This window comes from Pristiophorus japonicus, chromosome 12 (genome assembly GCF_044704955.1).
Source record: "Pristiophorus japonicus isolate sPriJap1 chromosome 12, sPriJap1.hap1, whole genome shotgun sequence".
Classification (NCBI taxonomy): domain Eukaryota; kingdom Metazoa; phylum Chordata; class Chondrichthyes; family Pristiophoridae; genus Pristiophorus; species Pristiophorus japonicus.
The window spans coordinates 27,759,413-27,774,291 of NC_091988.1; the positions used below are offsets into that span (position 1 = coordinate 27,759,413).

General features: G+C 44.4%; 1 protein-coding gene across 10 annotated transcripts in view; it reads left to right on the forward strand.

Annotated features, from left to right (window-relative positions):
* The window catches only part of LOC139276702 (bis(5'-adenosyl)-triphosphatase-like), a 1,572,769-nt gene that overhangs the window by 1,457,174 nt on the left and 100,716 nt on the right, over positions 1 to 14,879 (forward strand). The window lies entirely within an intron of this gene.

Here is a 14,879-nt window from a genome sequence, read left to right on the forward strand (position 1 = left end):
ATTAGCCTTTGTCAGCATAGTTCTGTTTGTTTCATTTTTACAAGAGACTGGGGTAAAGGTTAAACTCAACCTAAGGGTAGACTTTCCACTTTCCAATTTCTCGATTGCGCCCAAATGCGCTTGAACTCACACTGGTTAACTTACAGTTCCTGTTTCCGCTAAAAATCATTTGCATTGTCACAAATGTAAAATGTTCCATGAAACACCATAATCGAACATAATGATTTTTTTTCCATTAAAATATATTTCTTGTAAAATGTGGTAACTTGATTAAGTTTTATTAATACAGATGAAAACGGGTTTATCAGCAAAAATAAGCATTTTAATAAGAGTGTCCAGTTCTCCACTTGTGAGTAACCTGATTTAAAATCACTGAAAATGACTTTAAAAAAACTATACTGAATCACTGAACCATTTAATAGTTTCATTGGTGTGCACTAGTCAGTTTCTTAACAAATTCAATATTTTCTGATGTGAAAAACTTTTAAAATGTGCCTACTAGTGCCTGTGCGCTTAAGAAAGTGAGTGCAATTTGAAGAGCCTTCCCGAATCAGCACAATCGGCGGAATCTCACAATTTCGACCTGGGTGTGTGGGCACTTTGTGAGCAAGGCCTGATTTGGGCGAATTGAATCTTGAACCAGCATAAAAGATTGTGGAAAACATAAACGTGCTCTTCTTTAACTAGCACCATGGATCTTTTAGATCCACTTGAACAGGCAGACAGGGTCTTGGTTTAAAGTCTCCCTGAAAGACTGTACCGTCCCCACCACATACAACGGGCGTGTTCATGTGAACGTGATGTGTCCACTATATACAGCAGCGTCAAAGTTCAAAATCATTTCAATAAGAATTTTAAAGACTGCCAGAGAGAGGAAGTTAAATTTCATACTGCAGCATGTGCTACAGATAGCTGAAACTGTCATGTATCCTACATGGTTACGGCTTGTACTGTTACAAGGTGTGCCACCAGGGGGCACCTCAGTGGGAGACTTATAGGTTAATTGTACAGGTGTGCCAGGCCAAGTATAAAAGGCAGGCCACCAGGTGTGATCCTCACTCTGGAGTTATCAATAAAGGACTAAGGTCACTACAGTTCAAGTACAACACATTGTCTCGTGGAGTCATTATCAGAGCATCTAAAGACATCAGAATTGGTGACGAGTTTATGGACCTTCATGTGAAAATGGCTATCCTTGGTACGTTGCAGCAGTTCGTCGATGGTGATGATTGTGGAGAGGCTTGACCATTTCTTCACAGCAAACGACTTGGCAGGTGACAATCCAGGCACACTGGCTGATAAGCGCAGAGCTAACCTGCTAACCAGTTGTGGGCCCACTGTCTATGGCCTCGTCAGGGACTTTCTGGCACCAGCGAAGACAATGACCAAGACGTACGAGGAGCTGATCCAAGAACAACTCAAGCCCAAAGAGAGCATCCTCACAGCCAGACACCGATTTTATACCTACCGATGGCCCGAAGGCCAGGAAATCGCGAAATATGCTGCAGACCTCAGGAGGCTGGTGGCACCGTGTGATTTCGGCGACCACCTCACCGAAGCACTGCGGGATATCTTTGTCATTGGAATAGGCCATGAGGGCCTTCTTCATAGGCTACTGTCTGCGGATACCACAGTCACACTGCAGAAGGCCATCTCCGTGAGCCAGGCATTCATGACCTCGACCTGTGGCTCTAGGCAGATGACTCATCCTCAGGACTCAAACCCGACAAGTACTGTGCACAGAGTGATGCCTTTTAGAGGCTGGACTGTAGAACGTGAACCTCCTCAGGGAAGAGAGAACAGGCCCCCGAGTCCCTTAACTCAGAGTCCGCCGAGGGGGGCTAACCGAGTAGCTCCATGCTGGCGTTGCGGAGGGAATCACAGGGCTCACCAGTGCCGCTTTAAAGACTGTGTATAAAGGCTGCAGCACAAAGGGCCTCCAGCGAATGTGTAAAAGAAATAAGACTCACTGGGTTGATGAAGAGTCTGCAAATGGCCTTGAATCCAGCACGGATTATGAAACGATAGAGAGGCAGCTCAGCCCCACGATGAGGTATATAACATGTTTACCTGCACCACCGAGCATTCCCCGTTGAGGATAGAAATCGAGATAAGTGGCGTTCCAATCTTTATGGAAGTGGACACGGAGGGTGTGCCAGTCAGTAATGAATCAAGAAGCCTTTGAGAGGCTATGGGACAATCAAGCTGAATGACCCAAGTTGGTCCCAGTTCCGGAAAAGCTGCACACCTACACCAATGAATTTATCCCAGTCATTGGTAGTGTGGATGTAAAGGTACTCCATGATGGCGCAGTGCGCAGGTTACCTCTGATTGTTGCAGGTGATGGACCAACGCTACTCGGAAGAAGGTAGATGGAGAAGATCCATTGGAGTTGGGAAGATTTCATCCCTCCAGCAATCGATGTCCTCTGCGCTCAGAGGCAAAGCAAGCCCTCGCCTGAGGGTGGATCCGGCACCAGAGAGCAGACCAGCACAGCACCAGAGGCACAGACCACTCAGCACGACTGCGCGGAGATGATCCAGCTGAGACGACCCAAACGCACCTTCCAGGCTCCAGTGGCAGGACTCCGGAGGAAGAAAATCGGATCCAAAGGTGACTTCCCAGCTTCGGTGGCAGAACCCGGTGAGAAGAGAATCACAGCAGTCGATATCATGAATGGAGGAAAGATGGCGCCCAAACCACGAGGTGATGCACTGAAGAAAAAGATGGCGGCGGCCGGACCACGAGGTGCAGCGCTGATGGATCAACACGTGGCACCAAACAGAGAAGAGGATTGGGGTAAAGATAGCAAGGCTCTCTGAAAGGAGGCCTGCAACCCACCACACTTAAAGGGACAGTTCCACACTCTCAATCAATGTAAGAGCAACTGTGAGTTAGATGTAAAATGTGCAATTGATGATCAGAGTTGTCTACTTGCAATAAGCAAAGAAAAGTCACGCAATCACGATCGGAGCTACAGGTTATTTACTATGAGTAATGAAACATTATGCGATGTAGGATTTCAACTGCATACAGTCAATGCAGCGGGCAGCCACCCATCGGGAGCACACAGGTCCAGCGAGCTGCCCAATGTAGTAGCCTGCGTCCCTGGGACCAGAGTTATACACCATGGAGTATGGCCACAAGCAGCCAATACATACAAGCTGCAGAGCAAGCGATTTCAGGGGGGCAACGGCACTGGTATCGATATCCTGCCCCTGATCGGCTCCACCTCTCAGGCACCCAATGGCACCAACTGCCACGAGCCTGGAAGAGCAAACCACGCTAAGGCGCAGCCCCCAGACCCTATCGCCACCAAAGCTACACACGGGAACGAAGGGTAACCTGCAACGGTTCTCCCAAATAGGACCGGGACCAGCCAGGATCCCAAACCAAATAATGCCCAGGCAAGCGAGTTAGCAGTTTCTTGTGCACTGCCAGACGACTGCTCCCCAGGGAGCAGCAGTGACCCGAGGCACAAGGAAAGGACAGGGAGGTCACAGGCATCAGTGAACCTGCCCGACGCCAGGAGCAACGGCAAAGGCCCCGAGAGCAAGCAACTTGAGCCAACCGGGTTCCCACTGCCAGCACCGCACCGCACCGCCACCAGACTACCCAGACACCATCCAGCAGTTCTGGTACTAGTTTGTCCTCACACACCAGCACTGATTCCAAGTATGTATCAAGTATGTATCTCACCAGTCAATTGTACTTGCCTCACAACTGTACCACAAATGTAATGATGACAATGCAAATTTTTATTCTGGACTTGAATGTACATGAATGTAATGAGCCACCGGCATAATCTATATGTAGGGTGGGGAGAGAATGGAGTGGTCAGGGATGCACAAACAGAAACCACCAGCAGCTCCACTGCCAACAAAACACCATCTACTCACCCAAAAAGGAAATGACCCTCCAAGGGTCAACCAGATAGAGCTAAGCCCAGAACACAGTCAATGCAAGAAGGCATTTGCACTGAAGGCTTGGGGGAGAGTGATGTCATGTATCCTACATGGTTACTGCTTGTACTATTACAAGGTGTACCACCAGGGGCATCTCAGTGAGAGACTTATAGGTTACCTGTACAGGTGTGCCAGGCCTATTATAAAAGGCAGACCACCAGGTGTGATCCTCACTCTGGAGTTATCAATAAAGGACTAAGGTCACTACAGTTCAAGTACAACACATTGCCTCATGGAGTTATTAACAGAGCATCTAAAGACATAACAGAAACGTCAATAAAAACAACAATGCTGGAAAATCACAGCAGGTCTGTCAGTACTTGAAAGAGAACAGATGGGCTCATATTTCAAATAACTATACATCTGGACATGAGTGACTTTATTACAAACAACACTGATTCAACAAGTGACTGAATCTGTTCTTCCTCGTCTCTGTTTTAAATGGGTGGCCCCTTATTCTAAGGTTATGCCTTCTAGTTCTAGTCTCCCCCATCAGTGGAAACATTCTCTCTGCATCCACCTTGTCAGGCCCCCTCATAATCTTATACGTTTCGATAAGATCACCTCTCATTCTTCTGAATTCCAATGAGTAGAGGCCCAACCTACTCAACCTTTCCTCATAAGTTAACCCCCTCATCCCCGGAATGAACCTAGTGAGCCTTCTCTGAACTGCCTCCAAAGCAAGGATATCCTTTTGTAAATATGGAAACCAAAATTGCATGCAGTATTCCAGGTGTGGCCTCACCAATACCTTATATAGCTGCAGCAAGACTTCCCTGCTATTATACTCCATCCCTTTTGCAATAAAGGCCAAGATACCATTGGCCTTTCCAACATTCTATTGACTCTGGAGCAGGTCCTATGGATTGGAGGGTAGCTAATGTAACCCCACCTTTAAAAAAGGAGGAAGAGAGAAAACAGGGAATTTTTGACCGGTTAGCCTGACATCGGTAGTGGGGAAAATGTTGGAATCAATTAATAAAGATGTAATAGTAGCGCATTTGGAAAGCAGTGACAGGATCGGTCCAAGTCACATGGATTTATGAAAGGGAAATCATGCTTGACAAATCTTCTAGAATTTTTTGAGGATGCAACTACTAGAGTGGACAAGGGAGAACCAGTGGATGTGGTGTATTTGGACTTTCAAAAGGCTTTTGACAAGGCCCCACACAAGAGATTAGTGTGCAAAATTAAAGCACATGGTATTAGGGGTAATGTATTGACGTGGATAGAGAACTGGTTGGCAGACAGGAAGCAAAGAGTAGGAATAAATGGGTCCTTTTCAGAATGGCAGGCAATGACAAGTGGGGTACCGCAGGGCTCAGTGCTGGGACCCCAGCTAGTTACAATGTACATTAATGATTTAGACGAAGGAATTGAATGTAATATCTCCATGTTTGTAGATGACACTAAGCTGGGTGGCAGTGTGAGCTGTGAGGAGGATGCTAAGAGGCTGCAGCGTGACTTGGACAGGTTAGGTGAGTGGGCAAATGCATGGCAGATGCAGTATAATGTGGATAAATGTGAGGTTATCCACATTGGTGGCAAAAACAGGAAGGCAGAATATTATCTGATTGGTGACAGATTAGGAAAAGGGGAGGTGCAATGAGACCTGGGTGTCATGGTACATCAGTCATTGAAAGTTGGCATGCAGGTACAGCAGGCGGTGAAGAAGGCAAATGGCATGTTGGCCTTCATAGCGAGAGGATTTGAGTATAGGAGCAGGGAGGTCTTACTGTAGCTGTACAGGGCTTTTGTGAGACCACACCTTGAATATTGTGTACAGTTTTGGTCTCCTAATCTCAGGAAGGACATTCTTGCTATTGAGGGTGTGCAGCAAAGGTTCACCAGACTGATTCCCGGGATGGCAGGACTGACATATGAAGAAAGGCTCGATTGACTCGGCTTATATTCACTGGAATTTAGAAGAATGAGAGGGGATCTCATAGAAACATATAAAATTCTGATGGGACTGGACAGGTTCTATTCAGGAAGAATGTTCCCAATGTTGGGGAAGTCCAGAACCAGGGGTCACAGTCTAAGGAAAAGGGGTAAGCCATTTGGGACCGAGATGAGGAAAAACTTCTTCACTCAGAGAGTTGTGAACCTGTGGAATCCTCTACAACAGAAAGTTGTTGATGCCAGTTCGGTAGATATATTCAAAAGGGAGTTAGATGTGGCTCTTATGGCTAAAGGAATCAAAGGGTATGGAGAGAAAGCAGGAATAGGGTACTGACGTTGCATGATCAGCCATGATCATATTGAGCAGTGGTGCAGGTTCGAAGGGCCGAATGGCCTACTCCTGCACCTATTTTCTATGTTTCTATGTTTCTGTCACTTGCTGTACCTGCAAACTATCCTTTTGTGTTTCATGCACAAGTACCCCCATGCCCCGCTGTACTGCGACACTTTGCAATCTTTTCCATTTAAATAATAACTTGCTCTTTGATTTTTTTTCTGCCAAAGTGCATGACCTCACATTTTCCAACAATATACTCCATCTGCCAAATTTTTTCCCACTCACTTCGCCTGTCTATGCCCTTTTGCAGATTTTTTGTGTCCTCCTCACACATTGCTTTTCCTTCCATCTTTGTATCGTCAGCAAACTTGGCTATGTTACACTCAGTCCCTTCTTCCAAGTCATTAATATAGATTGTAAATAGTTGGGGTCCCAGCACTGATCCCTGCGGCCCCCCACTAGTTACTGGTTGCCAACCAGAGAATGAACTATTTACCTGACTCTGCTCCCTGATGGCCAATCCTCTATCCATGCTAATATATTACCCCCAACCCCGTGAACTTTTATCTTGTGCAGTAACCTTATATGTGGCACCTTGTCAAATGCCTTTTGGAAGTCCAAATACACCACATCCACTGGCTCCCCTTTATCTACCCTGTTCATTACATCCTCAAAGAATTCCAGCAAATTTGTCAAACATGATTTCCCCTTCATAAATCCATGCTGATTCTGCCTGACCGAATTTTGCTTTTCCAAATGTCCTGTTACTGCTTCTTTAATAATGGACACCAACATTTTCCCAATCACAGATGTTAGGCTAACTGGTCTATAGTTTCCTGCTTTTTGGTCTGCCTCCTTTTTAAAATAGGAGTGTTACATTTGCAGTTTTCCAATCTGCTGGGACCTCCCCAGAATCCAGGGAATTTTGGTTAATTACAAGCAATGCATCCACAATCCCTGCTGCTACTTCTCTTAAGACCCTAGAATGCAAGTCATCAGTTCCAGGGGATTTATCTGCCTTTAGCCCCATTATCTTACTCAATACCACTTCCTTAGTGATTGTGATTGTGTTAAGTTCCTCCCCCGCTATAACCCCTCCACGATCCACTGTCGGAATATTGTTAGTATCCTCTACCGTAAAGACTGACACAAAATATTTTTTCAGAGTTTCTGCCATCTCCATGTTCCCCGGTCTCGTCCTCGAAGGGACCAACATTTGCTTTAGCCACTCTTTCTTTTTATATACCTATAGAAACTCTTGCTTTCTGTTTTTATATTTTGTGCTAGTTTACTTTCATAGTCTATCTTCCCTTTATTAATCATTTTTTTAATTATTCTTTGCTGGCTTTTAAAAGCTTCCCAGTCTTCTGTCCTCCCACTAGTTTTGGCCACTTTGTATGCCCTTGTTTTTAATTGGATACCATCCTTTATTTCTTTAGTTAGCCACGGATGGCTATCTTTTCGCTTAGACCCTTTCCTCCTCACTGGAATATATTTTTCTTGAGAGTTGTGAAATATCTCCTTAAATTTACACCACTTTTCATCAACTGTTCTACACTTTAATCTATTTTCCCAGTCCACTTTACCCAACTCTGCCCTCATACCTTCATTGTCTCCTTTATTTAAGCTTAGTATGCTGGTTGGTGATCCAACTTTCTCACCCTCCATCTGAATTTGAAATTCAATCATACTATAATCACTCATTCCGAGGGGATCCTTTACTAGGAGATTGTTTATTAATCCTGTCTCATTACACAGCACCAGATCTAAGATAGCCTGCCCCCGGTTGGTTCTGTTACATACTGCTCAAGGAATCCGTCCCTTATGCACTCTATGAACACTTCCTCAAGGCTACCCTGACCAATTTGATTTGTCCAATCAATATGGAGCTTAAAATCAGCGATGATTATTGCTGTTCCCTTTTTACAAGCCCCAACTATTTCCTGGTTTATGCTCCGACCAACAGAGTTGCTACTGTTTGGGAGCCTATAGACTACACCCACCAGTGACTTTTTCCCCTTCTTGTTCCTTATCTCCACCCAAACTGTTTCAACACCCTTATCATTTGAGCCAATGTCGTTTCTTACCATTGCAGTGATTCCATCCTTTATCAATAGAGCTACCCCACCTCCTTTTCCTTTCTGTTTGTCATTCCGGATTGTCAAGTTCCCCTGAATATTTAATTCCCAGCCCTGGTCACCTTGCAACCACTTCTCTGTAATGGCTATCAGATCATACCCATTTGTCTCAATTTGTGCCATCAAGTCATCTATTTTGTTACAAATGCTACGCGCATTTAGACAAAATGCCTTTAAGTTTGTTTTTTTACCCTTTTTTCTGCTTGTTTCCTCTCTCCTTCAAACTCACCTTTCTTTATTTTCACTTTCCAATTCCAGCTTTACTTCCCTCCCTACTGAATCTATTTTCAGGTTCCCATTCCCCTGCAAAGCTAATTTAAACATTCCCCAACAGCACTAGCAACCCCCCCCGCACCCCGCGAGAATATTGGTCCCGTCCAGCTTGTACAGGTCCCACCTCCCCTAGAAGCCTCCCAATGCCTCAGGAAGCTAAAGCCCTCCCGCCTGCACTATCTCTCCAGCCACGTATTCATCTGCTCTATCCTCCTGTTTCTGTACTCACTAGCTCGTGGCACTGGGAGTAATCCGGAAATTACTACCTTTGAGGTCCTGCTTTTTAATCTCTCTCCTAGCTCACTAAACTCTGCCTGCAGGACCTCATCCCTCTTCCTACCTATGTCATTGCTACCAATGTGGACCACGAAGATTCACCAGACTGATTCCCGGGTGGTAGGACTGACATGTGAAGAAAGATTGGATCGACTAGGCTTATATAAGGGATGGTTTTCTAGACCAATATGTCGAGGAACCAACTAGGGTTCTTAGACTGGGTGTTGTGTAATGAGAGAGGATTAATTAGCAATCTCGTTGTGCGAGGCCCCTAGGGGAAGAGTGACCATAATATGGTGGAATTCTGCATTAGGATGGAGAATGAAACAGTTAATTCAGAGACCATGGTCCAGAACTTAAAGAAGGCTAACTTTGAAGGTATGAGGCGTGAATTGGCTAGGATAGATTGGCGAATGATACTTAAGGGGTTGACTGTGGATGGGCAATGGCAGACATTTAGAGACCGCATGGATGAACTACAACAATTGTACATCCCTGTCTGGCGTAAAAATAAAAAAGGGAAGGTGGCTCAACCGTGGCTATCAAGGGAAATCAGGGATAGTATTAAAGTGGCATACAAATTGGCCAGAAATAGCAGCGAACCCGGGGACTGGGAGAAATTTAGAACTCAGCAGGGGAGGACAAAAGGTTTGATTAGGGCAGGGAAAATGGAGTATGAGAAGAAGCTTGCAGGCAACATTAAGACGGATTGCAAAAGTTTCCATAGATATGTAAAGAGAAAAAGGTTAGAAAAGACAAATGTAGGTCCCCTGCAGTCAGAATCAGGGGAAGTCATAACGGGGAACAAAGAAATGGCGGACCAATTGAACAAGTACTTTGGTTCGGTATTCACTAACGAGGACACAAACAACCTTCCAGATATAAAAGGGGTCAGAGGATCTAGTAAGGAAGAGGAACTGAGGGAAATCCTTATTAGTCGGGAAATTGTGTTGGGGAAATTGATGGGATTGAAGGCCGATAAATCCCCAGGGCCTGATGGACTGCATCCCAGAGTACTTAAGGAGGTGGCCTTGGGAATAGTGGAGGCATTGACAGTCATTTTCCAACATTCCATTGACTCCGGATCAGTTCCTATCGAGTGGAGGGTAGCCAATGTAACCCCACTTTTTAAAAAAGGAGGGAGAGAGAAAACAGGGAATTATAGACCGGTCAGCCTGACATCGGTACTGGGTAAAATGATGGAATCAATTATTAAGGATGTCATAACAGTGCATTTGGAAAGAGGTGACATGATAGGTCCAAGTCAGCATGGATTTGTGAAAGGGAAATCATGCTTGACAAATCTTCTGGAATTTTTTGAGGATGTTTCCAGTAGAGTGGACAAGGGAGAACCAGTTGATGTTGTATATTTGGACTTTCAGAAGGCTTTCGACAAGGTCCCACACAAGAGATTAATGTGCAAAGTTAAAGCACATGGGATTGGGGATAGTGTGCTGACGTGGATTGAGAACTGGTTGTCAGACAAGAAGCAAAGAGTAGGAGTAAACGGGTACTTTTCAGAATGGCAGGCAGTGACTAGTGGGGTGCCGCAAGGTTCTGTGCTGGGGCCCCAGCTGTTTACACTGTACATTAATGATTTAGACGAGGGGATTAAATGTAGTATCTCCAAATTTGCGGATGACACTAAGTTGGGTGGCAGTGTGAGCTGCGAGGAGGATGCTATGAGACTGCAGAGCGACTTGGATAGGTTAGGTGAGTGGGCAAATGCATGGCAGATGAAGTATAATGTGGATAAATGTGAGGTTATCCACTTTGGTGGTAAAAACAGAGAGACAGACTATTATCTGAATGGTGACAGATTAGGAAAAGGGGAGATGCAACGAGACCTGGGTGTCATGATACGTCAGTCATTGAAGGTTGGCATGCAGGTACAGCAGGCGGTTAAGAAAGCAAATGGCATGTTGGCTTTCATAGCGAGGGGATTTGAGTACAGGGGCAGGGAGGTGTTGCTACAGTTGTACAGGGCATTGGTGAGGCCACACCTGGAGTATTGTGTACAGTTTTGGTCTCCTAACCTGAGGAAGGACATTCTTGCTATTGAGGGAGTGCAGCGAAGGTTCACCAGACTGATTCCCGGGATGGCGGGACTGACCTATCAAGAAAGACTGGATCAACTGGGCTTGTATTCACTGGAATTTAGAAGAATGAGAGGGGACCTCATAGAATCGTTTAAAATTCTGATGGGTTTAGACAGGTTAGATGCAGGAAGAATGTTCCCAATGTTGGGGAAGTCCAGAACCAGGGGACACAATCTAAGGATAATGGGTAAGCCATTTAGGACCGAGATGAGGAGAAACTTCTTCACCCAGAGAGTGGTGAACCTGTGGAATTCTCTACCACAGAAAGTTGTTGAGGCCAATTCACTAAATATATTCAAAAAGGAGTTAGATGAAGTCCTTACTACTAGGGGGATCAAGGGGTATGGCGAGAAAGCAGGAATGGGGTACTGAAGTTGCGTGTTCAGCCATGAACTCATTGAATGGTGGTGCAGGCTCGAAGGGCCGAATGGCCTACTCCTGCACATATTTTCTATGTTTCTATGTTTCTATATTCACTGAAATTTAGAAGAATGAGAGGAGATCTCATAGAAGCATATAAAATTCTGACAGGATTGGACAGGTTAGATGCAGGAAGAATGTTCCCGATGTTGGGGAAGCCCAGAACCAGGGATCACAGTCTAAGGATAAGGGGTAAGCCATTTAGGACCGAGATGAGGAGAAACTTCTTCACTCGGAGAATTGTGAACCTGTGGAATTCTCTACCACAGAAAGTTGTTGAGGCCAGTTCGTTAGATATATTCAAAAGGGAGTTAGGTGTGGCCCTTCCTGCTAAAGGGATCAAGGGGTATGGAGAGAAAGCAGGAATGGGGTACTGAAGTTGCTTGATCAGCCATGATAATATTGAATGGTGGTGCAGGCTCGAAGGGCTTAATGGCCTACTCCTGCAACTATTTTCTATGTTTCTATGACCTCTGGCTGTTCACCCTCTCCCCCCAGAATGCCTTGCTTGATTAAATAGCAAAGTGCTCCTTCGAAGTATTTCTCCAGTGGCTACCTTGAGCAGCTCCACAGAATGCTGCATCTCGGCATGTACTAGGGCAGTCTGGCTCAGCTGGCTGTGTGGCACTAGCTGAGTGAGTAGTGCAGGTTCTGTCTGGTATGCTGTCATCCTGAGAGAGGACAGCACGTGCTTTGCCCACAAAGCCAGTGCTCCTCTCCTGGGGCTGCGCTTCAGCATTCCGATGGCTCTACAATCCCCATCCACTTCACAGCTAACCAATTCCTGCTGCTGGTGGAACCAGGTCCCTCTCTCTTCAATGCCTTTGCTATATAATGCAGGCTGGAATTCTGTCAGGGAGAGGAGTTCACACCTTATTATACAACAGGATTTGGGTAGGAGTTTGGGGAAGTGGGACTGAGAGGACCAGCAGCTGAAAAGAAGGGAAACGGGGCCAGTTCACGCTCATTATTTCCAGCAAAGGTTGACACACCAACTGCGCCCCAGAAACACGACTGGTTGGCATGTATTCTATACTCCTAACTTCTGTGCTATTCTAGACTTAATTAGTTATCACTTCTCTGCCAGGTCCTGTAGATTCAGGTTCACTGTATTGGAGCTGAACTCCTGTTCAGGCCAAATTCATTTACTTCCCTTCTCTTTGAAGACTTCAGTTGCTTCTCACAACATGGTACTGCATATTGATGAGACAGTACTAAGTGGAGTGGGTGGTCCCTCTGTGTCTAGAAGTGGTTTCCTTCATTACCGTTGTACTTTTATAATGAAACTAATTGTTTTAGTTGCTGTGGAAAATTAGGACCATAAACATTCTGCTGTTTTATTGTAACATACAGAATTAATATTCATACATGTATTACATAGTTCAGGTTTAATTAGACTAATGCAAAATGAATCTGTCACGGTTTATTTTGGTGGATGATTTTCTGTGCTTATTAAAAGATGCAGTCGATATACTCAGTGAATTGATAGGATTAGTGAGATAAAGAAATGAACATTGACAGTGATGCCACAGCGTGTCATTATTATGGACATTATACCCGATTTTACATTTAATAGATTAAGCTTGTAGTAGCCATGGATTACTGTTTGTTATGATAAATTGGCCCACCCTGTTCGAGTCTATCAATAGACGTTCTAATTTATAGAATTTATTTTCCCTAAATTCAGGTCAAATAATTTGGGTGAAATCAGCTGCAAAGAATATGTGATTTTTTGGGGGGAAGTGGTGTCTTAAATAAAATAGAATCTTCATAATAATAAAGAAACTTAAGGTTTAGTTAGCAAAATAATTTTACAAGGAACAAATAAAATAATTTAAGTAATTAATAAACACCACTATCTTCACAAACGACAGTGGTAAAAAAAGTTATGAGCCACATCCTAAGAGTCTCCTCTGATGTGCAATTTTGTTCAGCTGTCTCTCTCTGATAATGACTGAAGGTGTGCTGTATAATCACTGCTGCCTATTGATGCGGCTAACAGGGAAACGGGCTGTGTGTATCACAAGAAAGCTGTCGTATGCAATGTTGCTGTTTCCAGATTTGATCAAATTTAACCTTAATTTGGGAAGCAATAACTGGGTTTAATAGGCTTTAAAAATCAGAAGGTTTATTTATAAAAAGATGAACATAAGAAACAGGAACAGGAGTAGGGGTCATACGGCCCCTCGAGCCTGCTCCGCCATTCAATAAGATCATGGCTGATCTGATCATGGACTCAGCTCCACTACCCTGCCTGCTCCCCATAACCCCTTATCGTTTAAGAAACTGTCCATTTCTGTCTTAAATTTATTCAATGACCCAGCTTCCACAGCTCTCTGAGGCAGTGAATGCCACAGATTTACAACCTTCTGAGAGAAGAAATTTCTCCTCATCCCTGTTTTAAATGAGCGGCCCCTTATTCTCAGATCATGCCCTCTACTCCTCGACACCCCCATCAGTGGAAACATCCTCTCTGCATCCACCTTGTCAAGCCCCCCCTCATAATCTTATACGTTTCGATAAGATCACCTCTCATTCTTCTGAATTCCAATGAGTAGAGCCCCAACCTACTCAACCTTTCCTCATAAATCAACCTCCTCATTGTCGGAATCAACCGAGTGAGCCTTCTCTGAACTGCCTCCAAAGCAAGTGTATCCTTTCGTAAATATGGAAACCAAAACTGCACACAGTATTCCAGGTGTGGCCTCACCAATATCTTATATAACTGCAGTAAGACATCCCTGCTTTTATATTCCATCCCCTTTGTAATAAAGGCCAAAATACTATTGGCCTTCCTGATCACTTGCTGTACCGGCATACTATCCTTTTGCATTTCATGCACAAGTACCCCCAGGTCCCTCTGTAATGCGGTAGTTTGCAATGTTTCTCCATTTAAATAATAACTTGTTCTTTGATTTTTTTCTGCCAAAGTGCATGACTTCACACTTTCCAACATTATACTCCATCTGCCAAATTTTTGCCCACTCACTTAGCCTGTCTATGTCCTTTTGCAGATTTTTTGTGTCCTCTTCATACATTGCTTTTCCTCCCATCTTTGTATCGTCGGCAAATTTGGCTACGTTACACTCAGTCCCTTCTTCCAAGTCGTTAATATAGATTGTAAATAGTTGGGGTCCCAGCACTGATCCCTGCGGCACATAAGAACATAAGATAAGGCACCCCACTAGTTACTTGTTGCCAACCAAAGAAAGACTATCAAGCAGGTCTTAGCTGTCTTTCAACAAGAGTCTCATGCCAGTGGATGCAAAATAGAAGAATATTTTATTCAGTGCGATTGTCATCTGTTGCCCTGAGGAGCATAAGAAAAAAAATTGCACATGGATAAATTTTCATTTAGTTGTCAATGGCACATTAATATTTTCTTGTAGACCGGGTTAAAGCTTGCTTGAAGCTTAGTTTAGTGATACTGGCTTTAGAATCTTTTTGAAGTTTTATTCTTTGTGTGCAA